Source organism: Sus scrofa, chromosome 3 (assembly GCF_054392235.1).
Source record: "Sus scrofa isolate SSC_HxYL_T2T_F1_AM1 chromosome 3, Sscrofa_HxYL_maternal_Yorkshire_Landrace_v2.0, whole genome shotgun sequence".
In the NCBI taxonomy this organism is placed as follows: domain Eukaryota; kingdom Metazoa; phylum Chordata; class Mammalia; order Artiodactyla; family Suidae; genus Sus; species Sus scrofa.
The window spans coordinates 140231894-140253684 of record NC_139385.1 but is presented as its reverse complement, the minus strand read 5'-3'; positions in this window follow the sequence as shown (position 1 = coordinate 140253684).

The following is a 21791-nucleotide window of genomic DNA, read 5'->3' as shown; positions in this document are numbered from 1 at the left end:
TTCGATCCCTAGCCTAGGAATCTCCATATGCCACAGCCTAAACATTCCAGACTCTCATTTAGCTTTTTGCTTTCCCATCCTTCATTCATTCATACATTCAATCAATCATCCAACGGATGCCCCCCATTCTCACTCTGTAGCAGTGATGGTGTTTAGGCTCACAGAGATGATTAAGACTGTTCACCATGGATACCAAGAGGAGTCAAGTGGATTCAAGCGGATTCAAGGGGAGGCCAAACAAAGAAGCAGTAATTGCATGCCAGGGGTCGGAAAAAGCTTCATAGAGATTGTGACTGTCAAAGCAAATCTTGAAAGATGAGGTTGTATTTGCCAGAGCTTCTGAGGGAGAAAAGAATATGGGGCAAGGAGGATGAGAAGTCTAAGCATAAGAATTAGAAGCACCACATGGGCGCACACAGTGTGGCGTGTAGACATCAGACCTGCGGTCCCCTCTGCCCCACTCTCCCTCTGCACAATGGGGGTGCTCCCCCACCTCTGGTAGACTCAGGAGTGCTGTTTATTTCGCACATTAGCCAAGTAGCTGCAGTTTCCAGGAGTAAATGGAAAGAAGTGCTTCTATCTTGTTGCCAGGTAACTGCACTCTTCATACTTTCGATGATCATATTTATTTCTTAACTTCAGGGTAACTACACAGAATAACTACAGATGACGCCATTTCTTTCCGATTCTTATTTGGAACTCATATTTCTCTGTATGTAGTCTTATTTTTTTTTTCCCTATAGAGGGGGAATAAATTTCGTCTTGCTCAAAACACTGTGTCTTCATTATTTTGGTATCTTCTCGTTGTCTATGGTGATATTAATGTAGCATTTTAAAATGCCAGTATGTTTTAATAACATAGTATATCTTTGACTCTTGCAAAAACATTACATTATTCAATGTATGCAAGTGCAAAAAGATATGACTCATATAATTTATGTGTCCTTGTAGTATGCTATTAATGTGTGCACTTTATAAGGGTGTAATTTTGGAAGCAATTTTCCATAAAAATGTTATAAGTGTTATCTTATAAATTTGAGATAATTTGGCACAATATTCATTTAACCAAATTACTCCAGTAATAACATCTCTTCCTTTGTAAATACCAGTTCAGACTGACATTACACATTTTTGGTAAGACATTGAGCCTTGTAGGTTCACCCAGATATTGCTGCATCGTTTAGGATGAGGAACAGCTAACCCAATTCCCACAAGTAGACCAGCTTTGTTCCCCTAGGTTGAAACACACAACCAGACCTCAAACTAACAACCTTTCGTAATAGCGCTTGATTCTGAGAAACCATCCAGGCAGAAGGAGTCATCAAAATGAACTGTGGATCGGCATGAAGGTAACTTAGAATCGAGGGCTCGCTTAGTCTTTGGGTAGCAGTTTTGCGGCATTGTACAAGATCTGATACCTCAGTCATCTTCAGTGCCTTCACTGACTCTGTGAAAATAATGGCACTAGACGGGATCACAGAGGTTTCTTGGACGTGAAATCAATTATTCCTCATCGGCTTTTGTACTTAATTATATGTTATCCTATCTTGCCTATTTTCAGGTCTCTCTATCTCATCTTCGCAAATATACAAAGGCGTCCCGTCTTTAAATTTCTTGACGTATTCTATGAGCCAGCTCTGTGGCTGCATTATCCATGCATTCGTTTTGTAAAGGGTTTAGACAGCCTTCTGTGTTGATGGCTAGGACGGAGGGGTCCTGGGGGCCTGTGCTCGGGACCCGTCTCATCACGTACTGATTCTGTGTCCTATTTTACTTCTCTCTGTAAGGGGCTTTGGGAATGTTACAGAACCTCTGAACTTGAATTTCAGTTTCTTTCTTTCTTTTTTTTTTTGCCTGAATCTGCAGCATGCCAAAATTCCAGAACCAGGAATCGAAACTATGCCACAGCAGTGACCACACTGGATCCTTAACCCACTGAGCTACCAAGGAACTCCTGAATGTAAGTCTCTTGATCTGTAAAGTGGAAATAACGACACCCTCCTCCTAAGGGTGTGGTGAGGATCCATGAGAGAAGCCGGTGGCACTTTGGCAGAGTGCCTAGCACAGAGGATACTTCGAGAAATGTAGCTCACGACCAAGCAGGAAAAGTGCTGGAGAAGGATAGAACTAAGGAAAATCCTCTTTGTCCTCCCAAACCCAGCCTAGGATGGAGTGGGGAGAAGCTTCCTCTGTGCAGTGAGTTATCACGGGTGAAGCTTCTCACTTTCTCCATCATGATACACTAGAAGAACTCAATGGATATTTCCTGAATTCAATCAAACCAAACTGATTTTATTGAAAAACATAGAGCAAAAATAGAAAAGGGAGGTAAAAGCCCTCCTTATGCCCTGAATTATGCCATGGCTTTCTGAACAATCATAATACCACAGCCAGTGCAAGACACTGTTGAGGAGGAGTCTTAGAACAAAGTGGTGGGCAGGTGGGGAGCCTGGCAGAGCTTCCACAGACCTTGAAGCCTGGCTGGGGACAGGATGAATGGCCTTGGTGGTTAGGAACAAAGGCGTTAATGTGCTAATTCTCTTTGTGATTCTGAGTGTAAGCGTCCTGGTCCCTGGAGTCCGCAGGCATGACAGATGATGACGAACGGGCCAAATGCTCTCCCTGGCCCAGACTGTGCTGACACCTGGCCAGCATCTTTAAACAATGAGGGAGGTTTTGGGGATGGAGCACACTTTGCTAAGCTGTGCCCATTACCAAGTAAATCATGGCATATCACGGCCAGGCAGGACACCGGAATTCCATCCCCCACAGTTAAATTTCTCTGCCTATTCAATCCTTTATGGGCAGGGTAATACCATTCCCCTCCTTCAACCCAGTCATTCACTGTGTATTCAGTAAAAGTGTCTGATTGCCAACTCCACCAGGAGGCACGAGTGATAACAGGACCCAGCCCTGCCTTCCGAGGGCTTCAATCTGCCATGACCAGGAGACTTCGCCTCTTCTTCCCAAGCACCTGCTCCTGAACCCACACGTTCCTTCCTGTTCCCGTGACTCATGCAGTTGGATGGGGACACTTATCCAACTCTCCTGAAAAGAACAAAATAAAAACCAAGGGTATCCCCAGTAAAGAAATTAGGGTCTCCAGAAAGACCAGTTTAGTCAACCATCAATTAGTCACAATATCTCTGAGTTTCACCACCAGGCAATTGAGAAAAGGGTAAAACGGTATAAGTGATTAGACCTGTGGTACGTCCAGACTGCTGTGGACCAATACAAAGCTACTCAAAATGTTTTTGCACAGCCTGTTTGCGCTCAACCTTGGGAAAACCTGGGACAGCGGACAGTGGTTTAACAACAAGACCTTGAATCTGGTTCACAAACTAGGTATGTGGAATCACTGAATCTCAACTCTCTGAATGTTTCTTTTTTTTTTTTTTATTTTCCCACTGTACAGCAAGGGGGTCAGGTTATCCTTATATGTATACATTACAATTACGTTTTTTCCCCCACCCTTTGTTCTGTTGCAACATGAGTATCTAAACATAGTTCTCAATGCTATTCAGCAGGATCTCCTTGTAAATCTATTCTAAGTTGTGTCTGATAAGCCCAAGCTCCTGATCCCTCCCACTCCCTCCCCCTCCCATCAGGCAGCCACAAGTCTCTTCTCCAAGTCCATGATTTTCTTTTCTGAGGAGATGTTCATTTGTGCTGAATATTAGATTCCAGTTATAAGTGATATCATATGGTATTTGTCTTTGTCTTTCTGGCTCATTTCACTCAGGAAGATGTGGTATATATACACAATGGAATACTACTCAGCCATAAAAAAGAACGACATAATGCCATTTGCAGCAACATGGATGGAACTAGAGAATCTCATCCTGAGTGAAATGAATGTTTCTTACTGTTACATAAACTTCAGTTGAAATACTTTCAACCTTTAGGGATAAAGTTAGCAAATATTTAATGAAAGCCCACTTTTTAACCTGTAATTAACTTCACAGGCAAAGAGAGCTTTTTAAGACAGGAATCCTGCTTTGAGGAAATTACAGTCTGTGAGACCAATGCAAAAACGAAATATAACAACAACTCAGGTAAGGTCATATTTGGTTCTTACACATGTGCCATAGACTGTGAGCCCAGCCTAAGGGGATATGGGTGAGATTGGGATAAGCTTGGAGAGGCTAGAGGTAGGCAGAGGCTTCCTTAATGTAGGGCATGGGTGCTCTGAACCAGAAAGTTCTTTGTGGAGCTCCAGATGGGCCTCCAAACTCAGAAACAGAGGAAAAGTTAGAGCTAACCCAAACCTGAGCACTTGCCACAAAACCACAGACTGTGCACAGAAGTTTCAGAGAGGAACCTCGTTCCACCACAGCAGAAGGGGAAGGAGTGCTTGGCTCCTGTGGAGACCAAAAACAAAGCTCCAAAATTTGTAAACCCCACTTCATTTTTGCCATTTGACATCTGGAGCAATGTAGTAGTCATGTCACAGGAATTCTGAGGAGTCACACACAGCCTCGACAGTTATTACAACTTGGAGACCTGTCCTACAAGGTCGGGAAACATGGCAATGCATTTTTGTGTAGCTGAAGGCAGCCTAACAGCCAAATTCCCCATGTGCTTTGGAAAGAATTTTTACCACCCGTGATGCCAGTTGATTAGCCAGGGCTCCTTGGGCATTAGGAGTTCGGGCCATGTTCATGGCAGTAAATCCTCAGAAGTTAAGATCATCAAAGGTTGGTCAAATTCTGAAACACTTAGCTATGCCTTTAGCTAGAGCAGACTGTGTCCTCAGACTAATGCACAGAGCCTCAGTGCTGCATTTTAAATCTACGGTTCAATTCCGCAAACCCTTATCAAGCATGTAGTGTGTGCCAGGTATGCTTTAAGACATAGGAATATAGAGATAAACAAACTATATTTCCTGCTCTTAATGAGAACTTAGTCTGACAAGATACTCGTGAAACAAGGGACCATGACAACTGTTGTAAAAGAATTATATATTAAGCAGGAAAAATGTATCACAGGTGCCACTCTTAACACCATCGGTGCAAGTCTAGGGCAGAACAAAACTACAAACCTATTAAGTTTTCATGGCCCCACGTGACCATGACTTTTTCATAAAATCATAACGTTTGTATAGAGCATAGTTTTAATACACTTATCAGTGACATAAATTTTTATAATCCCCAGAGTAATTTCTTGTGTCTGGTGTCATAACACCCTTTGAAGAGTAAATAAATTCAAGTTCAGAAAAAATGAAGTGACTACCCAGACTAGTGCTCAAATAAAATAATAAGCTTAGGGTCTTGGACTTCAGGCCTAGTGCTCTTTTTATTACAATCCATGGCTCTATGGAAATTCCTCAACTTCTAATCCAATCACATCAGTAATTACATTAAATGTAAGTGGTCTAAACTTGCTAATTAAAGATGAAAAGATTGGATTTTAATTTTTTAAAAGACCCAACTATTGGCTTTTAATATTGGATTAAAAAAAAAAGATAATCAGCAAGATCATAACATCCAATTAAGGTCTCAGTGCAACCAACTAATCCAAAACTTAAGGAAAGATGGGAATGAAAAGAGAGACAGCTTTTGGGAGCAAATGCTGCTGCTAGACAAGCCAGTAAGAGAAATCAACCCGCATTTGTATCTGAGGTTGGGCTCAATTTTGTATTCAACTATGCTAATTAGGAATATAAAGTCGTGATGCTGGCTTCTTCTGAAACTTCTGGTGACTGACTCTTGCTACTTCTCCAGCCTCGTCTCACACCAGGCTTTGCCTGGACAACTCATCATCCTGAAGTTCCTCAGATGCGGTATTGTCCAGCCCAGAGCCACTCCCCATGCTCTGCTCTCAGGAAAGTTCCCATTTTAATTCTTCATATGACCAGTTCCTTTTCCACCTCTCAGGCCGTCATCAAAGGCTACCTTCCCCAGGGGGAATTTCATGTCTATCTAATTAAAGCAGGTTCCCCCCATCCATTCAGCTTCTGTGACAGAATGCCATAGATGGAAAGCCTTAAACAACATACATCTATTTACCAGGGTTCTGAAGGCTGGAAGTCCAAGATCAAGGTGGTGGCAGATTTGGTGTCTGGTGAGCCCTGCTTCCTGGTTTGTACTCTGTTTTCTGGCCACATCCACACCCTCACACGTGGAAGGGGGAGGGAGCTCTGTAGGGTCTCCTTTATAAGTCACTAATCTTGTTCATGAGGGCTCCACCCTTATGACCTCATCACCTCCTAAATCCCTCCCTCCAAACTCCATCACAGTGGAGATTGGGAGTCAACACAGGAATTGGGTTGGGGCAGGTCACAAATGTTCATTCTATAGCTGCATTCTATTCATTTAGTTTATAAACTACACATCTACTTAAAATAATTGTTTTGTGTTTACTTGATGAATGTCTTTCCCACTAGACTATAAATTGGGAATTCAAGGATCTTGGGGTTTTTTCTTTCCTTTTTTTTTTTTAGGTACATTGTTATTTTTGTTGCTACTTTTTCTTTTTTTTTTTTGTCTTTTTAGGGGCACACCTGCAGCATATGGAGGGTCCCAAGCTAGGGGTCAAATCACAGCTGCGGTCTAGCTGCCAGCCTACACCACAGCCACAGCAATGCCAGATCTGAGCTGTGTCTGCAAGCTGCACCACAGCTCACAGCAACACTGGACTCTTAACCCACTGTGCGAGGCCAGGATCAAACATGCATCCTCATGGATACCAGTCAGATTTGTTTTCATGGAGCCATGATGGAAGCTCCCACTATTTTTTTTTTCAATTACTAAATTCCCAATGCCTAATACCTTGCCTATCATATAGTAGGCAGTCAATAAAATCTTCTTAATACATTTATAAAATGAGTAGTTGAAAGGGAATATTTTCCAAATTAGTGAGACTCATAAAAAAAAGAAAGAAGGAAGGAAGGTAAAGAAGGAAAGAAGAATGGAGATGAGCTGAGGAGAGGAAATGAGGGAAAAAGAAAAGGAAACTATTTATGGGTGATTCATCTTGCATGAGTCTTTGCTTTCTTTACAGAGATGTCTGTCCCTAAGCTTGGAGAAGCCAGACTATCCGGAGAGCTTACAATTTATTGACACCTGGGGGCGCTCTCAGTAGTGCTCCTTTGGCTGCCCCTTGGTGTGTCCTGGACCCTGAGGACTTGTAGAAACTCCTGAGGTGATCTGCAGCCAAGTCAGAGTCTTGAGACTTAAACCCCAGTACTTGCCCCCAACTGGCTGTGAGGTGGAAGGAGCCCAGAGTCACTGGTGCTGGTCAAAATCTGGTTGCCTCCTCAGGGGTCTTTGCTCAGGGCACAGGCCACTGAGCCCTTTAGCTGTAGCCTCAGTTCCATCCAAGGACAGATTAGGCCAGACATGTGGACCTGAGAGCATCAGCTGGTGTCCCTGGCCAGGCCTCCTATTAGCCCAAGCACAGTGAAAGGAGGCGGCAGCTTGCAAAGAACACATTGCTGTAAGGATGACAGGCTGGCCGAGATCTGCTGGGGATCAGCCTGGAGGACTGGAGAGGTGGGGACTGGTCCCTGCTCCATAACCTCTTGCAATGTTCCAGGAGAAATCCAGACCATTCTCCAGAGCAGGTTTACCTGACACCACAGGGAAGGGGGCAGGCATGCCAGCAGCAGCTGGAAGGAACCGAGGGCCATCAGGCCGGGAAGGCAGTAGGGCAGGAAGGCAGGAGGCCCAGGCACTGACTAAGCCTTCCTAAGTTAGTCCTTGAGATGGACCTTCTCACAGGGACGCTGCTCCCAGATTTACGACAATAGAGGATGACTGGTGATGTCACTGAATTGAATGTAGTGGATTTAGTGGGAAGGCACGTGGGCTCTGGAGGCTGACTAGGAATTAGGTCCCTCTGTTGGCCCAAGCCCTGTTCGTCCCCTCTCTGTCACCACTGAGCTCAGGTATAGTACCTGCCGTGTTCAGGGTTTAGGGTGCCCACGACGTGAAAGGAGCAGCCCATGACTCAGGCTGGGGGCTGTGATCCTGCCCAAGCCTCATCATGACTTTCCCTCCCAGGGGTCCCCTCTTTGACCCAAAGGGTCTTCCTTGGCCTCTCCTTCATCCCAAGCCTCAGCCCAGCGCCCCCCACCCCCCGCCGTCTTGCTCCATAACTCTGGCTCTGCTCTCTCCTCTCCCAGGTCCTTGGAGAGGGGAGGCCCCCCAACCCCCTTGCTGCCTGTGAAAGCCAGCTCGTTGCTTCTCCCCACATGTGACACAGCATAGCAGAAGTCACAGTGAATTTATATGTCTAGCCTAATGTCTAGAAAAACTGACATTCAGGTGAACCCAAGATGAGTAACTGTTTATTAACTGTTTAACTCTGGGTCAGTTTCCTTACTTACTGAGAATAGGTTTGACCTGTGGTAAAATGAGCATAAAAACATATCGTGTACACAAATCAGGACTGTCTAATAGAACTTTCTGTGATGAGGGCAACAGTTCATCTCCATGGGATGGAAAATGGCAGCCACAAGCCACCTGCAGCCCTTGGGTGATGGAGATGTGGCTGGGGTGACTGAAGAATGGCTTTCTAAAAGTACTTGATTTTAGTTTAAATAGCTGTGTGCAGCCAGAGGCTGCCCTATTAGACAGTGTAGGATCTAAGTGATGCAATGCATCTATGAAACATCATGCAGGTAACAGATGCACCAGAATTCCTTTTTACCTACTGCCAACTCCACCTGCATGAGAGTGACTGAGGGTACTCTTCCTCAATCGGCTGCTCTCTCCATCCCTCTATTTAATTGGTTGCACTGAGGGAATTCAGGTTGTAAAAAATAAGGCTCAACAATGCTGTAGAAGAGAACCTTGGAGGCTGTGCATCTCATGGACGGCACACAGACATCCACTGGACCACACACCCACTCCACATGCCTGTGGAAAGTCTACTAGGTGGGGACAGAGGAGTCCCTGCCCCTGCATTTCTGAAGGACAATGAGTCCTGAACTGTAACTACTCTGCTCCTCAGTGAGATATATATATATATATACATATATATATAATATTTTATATATATAGTATATTTTAGGGCCACACCTGCAGCATTTGGAGGTTCCCAGGCTAGGGGCTGGATCAGAGCTGTGGCCGCTGGCCTAAGCCACAGCCACAGCAACACCAGATCTAAGCCATGTCTGTGACCTACACTATAGCTCATAGCAACACTGGATCCTTAACCCACTGAGCAAGGCCAGGGATCAAACCCATGTCCTCATGGATGTTAGTCAGATTCGTTTCCACTGAGCCATGATGGGAACTCCCATGATATTTCTTTAAAGAGTATCAACCCTCCCTGAGGTAGGTCAGACCTGTCCTCTTTGTGGCTGCAAGTTAGAAGCAAAAAAGCAAGAATGATAGACTCCATCTACAAGCCATAAATTGAAGGTGGGAACCCATTTTCTTATACCTGTTATAGGAACACACACACACATAGGCCAGCAGACCCCTGCAATTCAACAATCTAAATGATCACCAACTGGGTATGGAGACCTGAGGTAAGGGTGAGGTTTCCCATGACCAATGCTTGGTGCTGATTGGAAAATCTGGAAAACATCAAATGACAGCAGAAATGAAGGCTTGATGAAGCATGAATAATTAAGATCAGCCCAGGACCAGGGAGAAAGGAGATTCCATAGAATAAAATTAATTTGTAAACCCAAGGGAATAGATTTGTCAGTGGCTCACATTTATGTCCAGCTGTGACATGGGAAATGTTTGGCATCTGTCATCAAACGGTGACGTCCATTTTTCTGACTGCTTCAGTATGAATTTCCAGCTCACCTAGGAAACCTAGGAATCATGACACTTGCAGAAAACTGAGGCCAAGTTAGAAATCGGGGAGCATCTGTGCACAAGCAGACGAGGCAGGACGCCGTGTGGCACACACTCACGGAGCCTGGGTGGGGGCCTCTGTCTCCAGCTCTGTCTGGAACCCACAAGAACTTTCCAACCCTAAGGAGCAAAAGTTTTTGGAGCATCAGAACAGCCATGAGCCTGTTAGGTGCATGCCTAACACCCTGACGGGCGGCAGCCAAACCAGTTATTAAGAAAATAAAAAGGAAGGAGGAAAACCATACGGGAAGAAAGCAGGAGAATTTTAAGTAAGTAATTCTGTGTTATTTTCAAATCTAGAGATGATGCTGATCCCCAGAAGAGTAAAACTGAATGTCTGGGCTAGACTGGTACACTCTTATTTAAGATCCGATACCCAGCTACCTTAGCTTCTTCCAATAATCTAGGAAATAAATTTAAAATAAAAAAAAGAAAGACCTCAAGTATGATGAAATTCCACACACCAAGCTTGAGAGGTGACTAGGCAGACGAGGGCATCACCTTTTTTTTTTTTTCCTGGAACACAGCCCGTTTGTTATCAGCTAACACAAAATGCATTCAAGTTCCCAAAACTGCCTTCCGCTCTCTTATAGATGAGTTCACTTCAGTAAATTTTTACTGAGAATGTCAGTAAATGTCAGTAAAATTATGTTTCTAATAATGATTAAAGAACTTCTAATCAAAATTCCAACTGACATAATCTATACATTAGCAAAATAATTCTAGAATTTATTTTGAAGACTATATAAAGATAACTTTAAGTATTTTCAAATATAAAAGATTTTTTTTCTTAAATCAGCAACGAGTCCGTAAGGAGTAGGGTTACTAGGAGGACTAAAGAATCAAATGGATATAAATCACAAAGAAGAACAAGAAAGAAAAGGAATCCAAAGTGGATGAATCCAAACAGGAAATAAAACTGTCACTGTTTGCAGGTGACATGACACTGAACCTATAAAATCCTAAAGATACTACCAGAAAACTACTAGGGCTCATCGATGAATTCCTTTAAGTTGCAGGATACAAAATTAATACACAGAAATGTCTCGCATTTCTAACCACGAAAGGGTGAAAGTTTAATGAAGGCTGTTCCTTAACTAAAGAGCAAAACCCATTTTAAAACTAAGTAAAGAGAAAACACGGTGGTATTAGTACAAGAATGGAGAGATAAAAGGAAGAGAGAAAATAGTGACAGAAAAGAGAAACATCACCAACCAGAGAGAAAAGATGGATTATTCGGTGTGACTAGTGTTTAAAAAACTGACTGTTACTGACTAAAATCGAGTGAGAGCTTCACCTTCCGCCGTCCGCCAAAATTAAACCTGTATGTGTTTGAGAGTTACTTTTAAAAGAAAGCACAAAAGGTAAAATGTATGTGAATCTTCAATTGATATTATAGAAGATGACTTCCTAAGCGTTTAGACAAGGAAAGCATCACCTGAGGCACACACAGAAAGTAAGTCATGTTTATTTACATTTGGAAAAGCATAGGGTTCAGGACCTACTGCTTTTCCAGCACAAATTCCGAAAAACCAACATCCCTGTAAATGGCTGCAAAGTATAACTACAGAGTATGGCCACAGAAGAGTTACTTCAGGGAAAATAACATGCTTTAAAAAAAAAAAAAAACTGTAGCTGATTTACATTATCGTGCCAATTTCTGCCATACAGCATAGTGACCCAGTCATACATATACATATATTCTTTTCCTCATGCTGTCCTCCATCATGGTCTATCCCAAGAGATTGGATCTAGTTCCCTGTGATGCACAGCAGGACCTCATTGCTCATCCATTCTAAATGTAATAGTTTACATCTACTAACCCTAAACTCCCGCATCCATCCTTCTTCCCCACCCCACCCCCTCCCCTTGGCTTTTTAATTCTTTTTCTTATCTAACAACTTAAAAATTAAGCACTGGCGAAAGATCTCAACATAATAATGGCTCAGAAAAACTGGAAAAATCAAACATAGTAATTTAAGACCATGTCCATTTTAAAAGAATCCAGACAGAATTTCGTTTGAATCAAAATTTCAATAAAACAACTGATTATTGGCCTGGAAATAATTATTTGATGGGATGGATATTTCTTAATTTCAAAACCTCCTGTGAACTGCTGTGTCTGCTGAAACCCCTAAGTATTAACTTACCAGAATCATTTATCAGTACGTCCACTTTTCAGAATGGAGACTGGTGAAAAGCTGGTCACATCAGCCTTTTTTAAAACTTCTACTTTCCCTATGTTAGCACTTTCTTCTTTGTCTTTGAGAAAATTTGTATTAATAACAAAAAAATTAATCCTTGGAATAATGTCATCTTGACCACACAGAAACCTTTGATCCTGAATCTCTAGCCCCTAACTCAACCCAAGTTTTGCCCATGATGGAATCCTACCACCAACACTGCTTCCTCTCTCTAAACCCAACTGAGTGGTTTTTTCTTCTTGGCTTCATCTCAGACTCTCCTATAAATCAGTTTTCTCAGCAGTTCAGTCATAAGATGAGGTAAGCCACTCCTTTTCCAAATTACAGAGATCTAGGAAAGCAAAGGTTGAGATTAAATAAGACAACTCTAAAATCAGTCTAGAGGAGAACACTGCCTGCTCTAGCCCTGGCCCAGCAGTAAACACACACGCTCACAACGTTTCTCCTTTGTAGATTCTGCACAAGTTTCATGAGCCAGTATCTCACAAACATCTGCCTTCATTATAATTATATTTCTATTTCAGCTGCACCAAGCTATTTACAGATGAGCCTGTTCATAAAGAGCTTTATAATTAAGCAAACAGAAATATCTTTTTATAGGATGCAGATCTAGGGGTGATAATCACACACAAAATACACAGCAACAGTTGCAAATAGAGTGTTTAACGCTAGTTATATAGTTAGTGATGTGCTCAATAAAGCTTGACATGTCTTTGTTCCTAAATACGAGAAAATATGGTCTTTGCTACACAGCAGTGTAAACTGTCTTCTCTTATTTTTTTTTTTAAGCAAAGGCCATATTTTTCAGGGTGGTTTCTTCAAATGTGTATTTGTGTGTGGTGTGTGTGTATGTTTGTGTGTGTTTTATATAACAACAGGGTTAGAAAACACACGCACGTATTCTCTGGCTTAGTAGGGTTTGAAATTTTCCCGGCACTTGCAGAAAAAGAACTGTTTCTAAATATAAGCAACAATGTGTAGTCATACAATGTGACAGATTCAATTAGTAGATAGCAGATATTATGTGATAGATACTATAAAAGTAGCTGCCAGACAAAAAGAAACACAAAATACTCATCACAGGATAAAAGACTTTTCTCAAGTTCCAGTTAAAGTCTATCAAACTGCTAGCGTATTTCCTAAGGAGGGCTAAGCTTTGCTTCTGAACATTTCAGCAAATCTCCGTCTCCAATCTATGCATTGAAGCTGGTATTTGCTGAAAATGTTAGCATTCTCCTTTTGTAGGCTTTCTCAACCAGCGAGAAGTCATGCAATCCCAAAGACTCTGGACAAAAATGTAACCATTGCTTCCTAAGATGCACCCTTGGCCTAGAGGGGGTCACAGATATAGTCAGCACTATGGTCTAAAGATATCTGCCTAGGTCATGTACAGTGTCTGAGAGTGTGCAATGGTGCCGTGCCTTAGAAAAAGATCTAACACACACATAAAGTGTTTTAAGATGGTAACATGCTTTGACCTGTAATTCTAACTGTATGAATAATACATATGAAGAAAAAGAAGTCCAAAAGGCATTAATAGAATCAATTTTATTGAGCAAGATATTTGTCATCTCGTTTACTATTGTTATAAGAAAAACTAGCTCACAATGTTGTGTGAGCTTCAGGTTTATAGCAAAGTGAATCCACTATACTTATACCCATTCTTTTTCCCCGTATAGGTTATTGCAGACTATTGAGTAGGCCACTCTGTGCTGTCCAGTAGGTCCTTGTTAGTTATTTATTCTACACATAGTAATGTGTATGGGTCAATCCCATCCTCATAATTTATTCCCCTCCTCCATGCTATCTCCTTTGGTAACCCTAAATTTGATTTTGAAATCTGTGAGTTTGTTTCTATGTTATAAATCAGTGCTTTTGTATCATTTTTATTAGATTCCACATATAAGTAATGTCATGTGATATTTGTCTTTTTCTGACTTCACTTAATATGATAATCTCTAGGTTTATCCATGTTACTACAAATGGCACTATTTCATTCTTTTTTATGACTGAGTAGTATTCCATTGTATATGTGTACCATAACCTTTATCCATTCCTCTGTCGATGGACATTTATATTGCTTCCATGCCTTGGCTATTGTAAATAGTACTGTCATGAATATTGGGGTGCATGTATTTTTTGAATTGTGGTTTTCTCCAGATATATGCCTAGGAGTGGTATGCTGGGTTATATGGCAGTTCAAGATTTAGTTGTTGTTGTTTTTTATATTCAATACTTTTTAATGAAGTGAGTTTTCCAAAATTTATATCATATGTAGCTACTAATTTCTGGTTCAATAAAGACTATTTTAAAAAAGTGATCAATCTCAATATGCACAATTATAATAAAATTTAAAGTTGTTGAGCTATGTTGTAGAAGGCTTACGAATTCTTTTCATACAACTTACTGGTGAGTAATCAAACATTTTCTATTTACCTCATGTAGCTGTGTTTCAGGTCCACCTTCTCCCCAAAGCGTTTACAGCATGTGCCCCAAAGAGAGATATTTGTTCGTTAAGAGAAGAAAACTGAGACCTCTGCAAGAAAAGGCCAAGAACTCGAGGTATATAACTTGTGAATTTCAACGTACTTTAACTGCTTGTTTGTGTGACCATCTCTGCTCTTCTGTGTATATATGTGTCTGTATGTCTTTTTCTCCCCCATTTTCCTCCAAGGCTCTATGGTTCCTTAGTTACCCTACATCTAAGCTTTATGCAAAGAGCTTTCTCTCTTCACAGTTCATAAGGAAGGAGGAAGAACCGACATCTATTTGAGTTTGAGCAATATGCCAGGAGGCTTACAATTTTGTGAAATGTTTTCATCTTCCCACTATCAATGAGAAGTGATTGTTTTCTGACCCCTTTTAAAGGTGAGCAACGGCCCAGAGACTTTTCCCTAAGCCATCTTGTCAGTAGGGATAAAGTGGAAATTCAGTTTTCCTGTCTGTCTGGCTCTAAATCTCTGCTGACTGCCTGAGTCCAGCTCTTGGCCATGGTGTTCTCTCTCTGATATTAGACTCCAAAGACCTGTTAGCTTTGGACTTTGATTGAACCTCAAAAGTTAGAGTGATCCCTAGGTCCGTGCACAACCCAAAGTATTTGTCACCCATACAGTTGCCTAATCCACAAGACAGCTTACAATATTAAACATGATATCAATTAGGGAAAAATAAAAGAATTTCAAAGCACTTCAGAGCGCAGATGAATTGATGTTACATGACCTCAGAGTGACCCAGCCGTTGACTCCAATGGGTGGGCGGAGGGCAGCAGGCTGGGTCAGCTTCAGGGCCACTCTTGGGGAGGCTTTGGGTTTGCAGGGGCTCTCACATGGTTTTATGATTAAAGAGTGTGGGTCTGTGAAATGAATGTTGGTCTGTGCTCCCTAAGCTTTCTAGACACTGTGTGAAGAGCTACTTCCTTTCAGTCCTATCAAACTTCTTTGTTTTTTGTTTGAAGATGTGTTTTTCGGATTGTTGGTGTCCAGGATTTGATAACTTCATTGATTCTCCAGTTAATTATCTCTCGTAATGCTGTGGACCTGGAGAATATACCCCCTGGAGTTCCAGGTCAAAAGCTCTTGGCCAATCCATTGTTATCAGGCCTCTTCCATCTGCCCAATATTCCTGAAATGCAAGTGCCTGCACACATGCACTGTTCTAGATCAGAATGAAGTATGGCTCTTTCTCCAGCATTTTTAAGTTACTGCATTCTTTCCCACAAAAATCCATTTCCAAATAGCCCTATCTCAAAAGAGAAGAAAGACTCCCCTCTGTCCCCGCTCCTAGTTCCCTCCTTTCATGCATTGTTTGTCACTATCCTTTACCGGAGTCCCCCACTGCCTCTTCCTTCTCCCTGCTTTTCGCTGTAGTTGCACTATTCCTAAAGCTTCACCCGTTCCCTCTGTGTGACTGAGTGCAAAAGGAAATGGTCTTTTTCCCAGCCTTCCTCTCCACCACATCAACCCTGAATTTCCAGACACGGATTTGCTTTAACTCTTAACTTCCCGTCGCAACTCAAACTCTCCCAGTGTGAACTCTTACTCAACCTTGCCCTCTTTTAAACAGTTCTTTCTGTTTAAGCCTCCTTGTTTGTTTGTTTGTTTGTTTGTTTGTTTGTTTGTTTGTTTTGGTCAATGGAATGTCGCACCATAGAGACCCTCCCTTCAGTATAATTTCAGTATAATTTCTAAGCCCTTTCCCACGGTCACGTCTCCCATTCAATCAGTCATTTAATCTTCACACCTTGACTCTCATACCAAACCCTTTACTGCAACCCCTCCAGCATCAAGTTGTCACATGCACAATTATGAGGCACCTTCTGGTGGACAGCTGCCAAGAGTGGAGAGCTCTGGGTTTTTTCTCTCACCAGCTAAGGTGATAGGTCACGGTGAAAACAAGTCTCAGGTGAATTCTGACACATGTCTATTATTAATAAGGAGGCAAAAAATGTATCCAACAACTGATTCTGCCAGAATGGTGACATCCAGCTCCCCATGCTTTCCAATACGCTGTGTATTTTGCATGACATATCCACTCAATGCTGATGTGACAGTATTCTCGCAGCATCATTCAGCTGACCTAGTTCAAGTCAGATGACAAAAATATCAGCTAAACACAGACAGTCTATCCATTGGAACAGACTCCTAAGCCTAGGGGTCTGTTCTAATGGATATTAGAAATTAGGCTTACCGGACTTTTCCACCTTGTTCACACAAGGGCAGAAGTGACCGAGTAATATATTGAGCCAGGCCACACGCATTTCTCCATCTGTTTTATTTAATTAGTATTTTTAATTATATATTAAGTATCAGTGACCCCAGCGACTTAAAAGAGGGGGAGGGGTGCTAAGATCTTGGCAGCAGCTGCATCTGTGCTGCTTATGATCCTTCCATTCCAAACTCACCTTCGCGGGGTAATGGGATTCTACACCCAGCATTCTTTTTTTTTTTTTTTTTTTTTTGTCTTTTTGTCTTTTTGCCATTTCTTGGGCTGCTCTTGCGGCATATGGAGGTTCCCAGGCTAGGAGTCAAATTGGAGATTTAGCCCGGCCTACGCCAGAGCCACAGCAATGTGGGATCTGAGCAGCATCTGCAACCTATACCACAACTCACGGCAACGCTGGATCCTTACCCCACTGAGCGAGGCCAGGGATTGAACCCATAACCTCATGGTTCCTAGGCAGATTCGTTAACCACTGAGCCAGGACAGGAACTCCCAACACCCAGCATTCTTTTGCTTTCCTGCTTAGCTCCTTCTATTTTATCTACAAGCGTTCCTAAAAAAAGTATATCTACATATGTTATTGTAATCATTTTTAACTTAAGAGTGTGTTTGAGACTCTTTTCACCTATAATAGCTTGTTAAGTTACTTTCGTATGGCTGCATATACCTTGCTCTGACTATATGGTAAAATCTATTTACTCATCCGGTTTCTCGTTTTATGTAGCATATTTCCAGATCTGGGGTGATTTTGCTCTTTTGAAGAATTCTGCTGTACACATCGTGTGCAAATCTCTTGCCACACATATACAGAAGTTGATCTGGAGCATAAGGTGAGTTGTGAACTTCCTGAGGCAATGGGGGAGGCGAAGGAGTAGGAGAAATACGCACACTCTCCCCACCCTGGTTACAACACGGCTCCTCCTGCTGACCGTCTACAGGAGGTTTTCTGTGATTGGTGCCCCAGCCACTGTGTTCAACTAATAATAAAATAATCAAATGTTTAACGGTTGTCAGCTGAACGGTGTAAAGTGTACTCAGTCTGGTCTAGACGTGCACTGCCATGGCCACATGGAACCAAGGGTTTATTGGCTCGGAAATGCGTGTTTATCTTTTGAGCATTTTTCTACTGAGTTAGGTTCTTAGCAAGTTTAAAGAGTTTTTTATGTGGGATTTTTTTGTTTGTTTAAAGGGATTTTTATGCAGATTTTTCACTTCTTTATTTGTTTTGTCTCTTTAGGACCACCCTCACAACATGTGGAAGTTCCCAGCCTAGAGGTCGAGTCGGAGCTGCAGCTGCCCGTCTACACCACAGCCAGAGCAACATGGGGTCTGAGTTATGTCTGCAACCTACACCACAGCTCACGGCAACACCAGATCCTTAATCCACTGAGCAAGGCCAGGGATCGAACCCAAGACCTCATGGATACTAGTCAGGTTCGTTACCAATGAGCCAAAACGGAAACTCCTCATCTTCAGAATTTCTAAGCACTTCAGTAACACTTCTCCTGTAATACTTAGGCCTAGTAGTTCCTTCTACAAATAGATCTCTCTCCATCGCTCTTGTGCTGCTTGAGAGGACCATGGTCATCCTTTTTTTTTTTTTTTTTTTTTTTTCAGGCATCCAGTGCCCAGCTCAGAACAAAACATTTGCTCAGAAAATGCATGTTGTTTGAGTTTTTTCCTCCTTTTCTTTTCTCTTTCCTTCTTTTTGTCCATTAACCCTTCAGCCAAAAAAAAATATATATTTAAAAGTTATTTTTATTTGTAACCCTATAAAACCACCTCTCATGATCCCCAGTCTAATTGGCTGCCTCTTCCATTCCCCACCCCCACAATACACTGTCTGAACCTCTCTCCCCCACATCTTCTGTTTTCCCAAACCACCACTGTGCAGAGCCCTTGGGAGTTTGGTTCTGCATCTCCCTGGCTGCTTTTCCAGAGAGAATGTTTCCCGTCCCTTGTTGTCTTCCTGTATGCTTTCAGCAAGAGAAACCAGTGGAACCGATAATCCCTTGATACTGTTGGGGTCACAGTTGAGGTGGGGAGGAGAATAAAGCATAGAATCCCAACCCATCAATATATATCATCAGCATATATTCCTTTGCTGTTGTTTGTATCATTATCATGCATTCAGGTCATGCCCGGGGATGGACCACACTCATAAATATAAACTATTTGACACATCTAACTTCGATGTCTTTAGGTATCACTCCTTCCATCACTCTTTTCCTGCCCTGAGACAAGTCACATAATGTGAAGTGTCATGTTCTGTCTCATGTCACTCACTATCACAATCACTGGATCATTTGATGAATTTCGTAAGATAGCACAGTGAAGTCAATGAGCAGGGCTTGTACTCAGGGTCCAGCGTACCACCCAGAGCTGACGTCCTTCTGACACATGCTCAGATATCATGAAGCAGAGCTGCTCCATCGGAGGTGAGGGGTGAGGGTCCTCAGAACGTCAGTGCATGCTCTCTTTCCTCTTATGCAGCAATGGGCACATTTCAGAGAGGGGAAAATCAGACATCATCGATTATCTATTTTTAAAAAGCTTTATGTTGACGGTAAAAAGAGGAGGAAGGATGATATAAGAGGGTAACCGCATGCGAAGGATGCTGTGAGTAGGTGCATGATCACAGTCTCAGAGCCGATTGCCCGGAAGTTCCAGTCTACTCTACTCCATGGTGATGGCGTGTGTCAGGATCCAGGGTGGGAAAGAGAAACTACCCCAGGGACATGGAATGTAAAAATACCTGATACAAGGGATTGGGTGCTTATCCCTGAGTAGACCAGAGGGATCAAAGTAGAGGGCCAGTCTTCCAATCCCACTCGGCTGCTTCTGGGGACACGGAGACAATTCTCATCCAAAACCCCAGCTGCCAAGAAGTACAGGCTCTAGCTTTCTGACTTCTCCAAGCAGCAGAGGCGAACGTGTGTGAGGCAGAAACAAATGACTGAAATGTAGTGCAGAGCCAGGTTAGGCTCAGACCACTGGTCCTTGACTAAGTCTGCTACTGCGTGTGAGCCTCAGTTTTTATACCAGCAGGATACAGACGGTGCTGTTGGCCTTGTTACCCTGTTGTGAGTACTGAGTAGAATGCACAGAAAGTAAGAGCCCAGCGCCTGGAACATAGTAGATGCTGGATAAATTGGTTTCTATTGCTCCCACTCGGGAGTGAACTTGTGGAGAGGTGGGCAGTCAAACGCTTGCTTTCCCAGCTCAAACGTGTGACTGTGGGCGAAGATAAACATGAAGTGCCAACTATGTGCTTGGACGCTTTCATCTCCCACCCCAGTTATTCATCACAGCCACCCCATGGGGTACACATTTTGTCTCCATTCTGAGGACCTGAGAGGACAGGTCATGGATGGAAGCTGTGACAGGAGCCTCGCCTCCCTCCCTCTGTCCTCTCCGGCCACATGCACAGCAGCTGAATAAAGCCCCGTGTTCTTTCTCAGAGGCCGCCCTGGAAAGGCTGACGGGCATGTCACAATCCTGGGGTCACAGCACTCTTCACTCCTTGCTGGGATGGGGAAATGTGACCTCCATGGGTCTCTCTTTCTAGTCTGACGCACGTCTGCCTAACTCTCCCCTCGTGATATTTGTTTAAAAATTGGCGCAACATTGCAAATCAACTATACTTTAATAAATAAAAGTTATTTTAAGTAATTCATAAAGATCTGAATCTTTAAATCCTATATATACTGATTAAAATGATATCCAATTAGAGAAGTAAAAATTAATTATGGTGAAAAAAAGTGGTTTTTTGAAATACAGTTGATTTACAACATTGTGTTAGTTTCAGATGTAAAGCAAATTGATTCAGTTATACATACATATTTTTTCTTATGGTTGTTTTCTGCTATAGGTTATTACGGAGTATTGAGCAGAGTTGCCTGTGCTGTACAGTAGAAATTCTAAACTCCTAATTGATCCCTCCCTCTCTTCCCTTTTTGGTAACTATAAGTTTTTTTTTTCTATGTCCGTGGGTCTATTTCTGTTTTGTATATTAATTCATCTACATCATTTTTTAAAAATTTTTATTGGAGTATAGCAGACTTACAAAATTGTGTTAATTTCAGGCATATGACAAAATAAATCAGTTACTCATATGCATATATCCATTCCTTTTCAGAATCTTTTCCCTTATAGATAATTACACAGTGCTGAGTAAATCTCCACAGGCTACACAGTAGGTCCTAGTTATCCATCTATTTTATATATGGCGGTGTGTATATATCTATCCCAACCCCCTATTTTATCCCTCTCTCCCCACATTACCCCTTTAGTAACCATAAGTTTGGTTTCAAATCTCTGAGTCTGTTTTGTAAGTTCTTTTGTATCATTTTTAGTAGATTCCACACATTAGTGATCTCTTATGGTAATTGTCTTTGTCTGACTGACTTAGTGTGATCGTTCCTACATGTATATACAATGGAATATTACTCAGTCATAAAAAAGAATGAAATAATGCCATATGCACAACATGAATGGACCTACATCATTTTTAGAGACCACATTCCACATATCATGTGATGTTTGTTTTTCTCTCCACTCATGGTCTTTTCACAGCTTTATGTAAAACTTCTTCTCCAGTCATTCGCATTGAGAGAATTTCTGGCTATATCGTTTCTGTCTTCTCCCCCAGCCTTCCAGTTACAGGGAGCTCATTCATTCATCGCAACATCATCTTACATGGTGTCTAATGAGGCAGGGGTCCTGATGGAGATTTAAAGATGAGCAATATTCAGACCTTCCCCTCGGAAGTTCACAGTCCTGGGAGGGGAAGGATGGGCACCTGAGTTACTGTAGTGAGGTCTGAAAAGACACTGTGAAAATGCTTCACTCCAGACTGTAGGAACTCTGGACGACCAGATTATGTCCACCCCAGGTGGGGCGGAGGGGGCAGGGTGATGGAAGGCCTCACCCAGAAATGATTTTTGAGCAAAGTTTCAATGAATTATGCATTTTCCCAAGTGGAGAAGCAAAAGAACATTTGACTAGGAGTTCTGAGCCCAGGATGTCCTAAAAAGGCTCCCAATACCTTGAC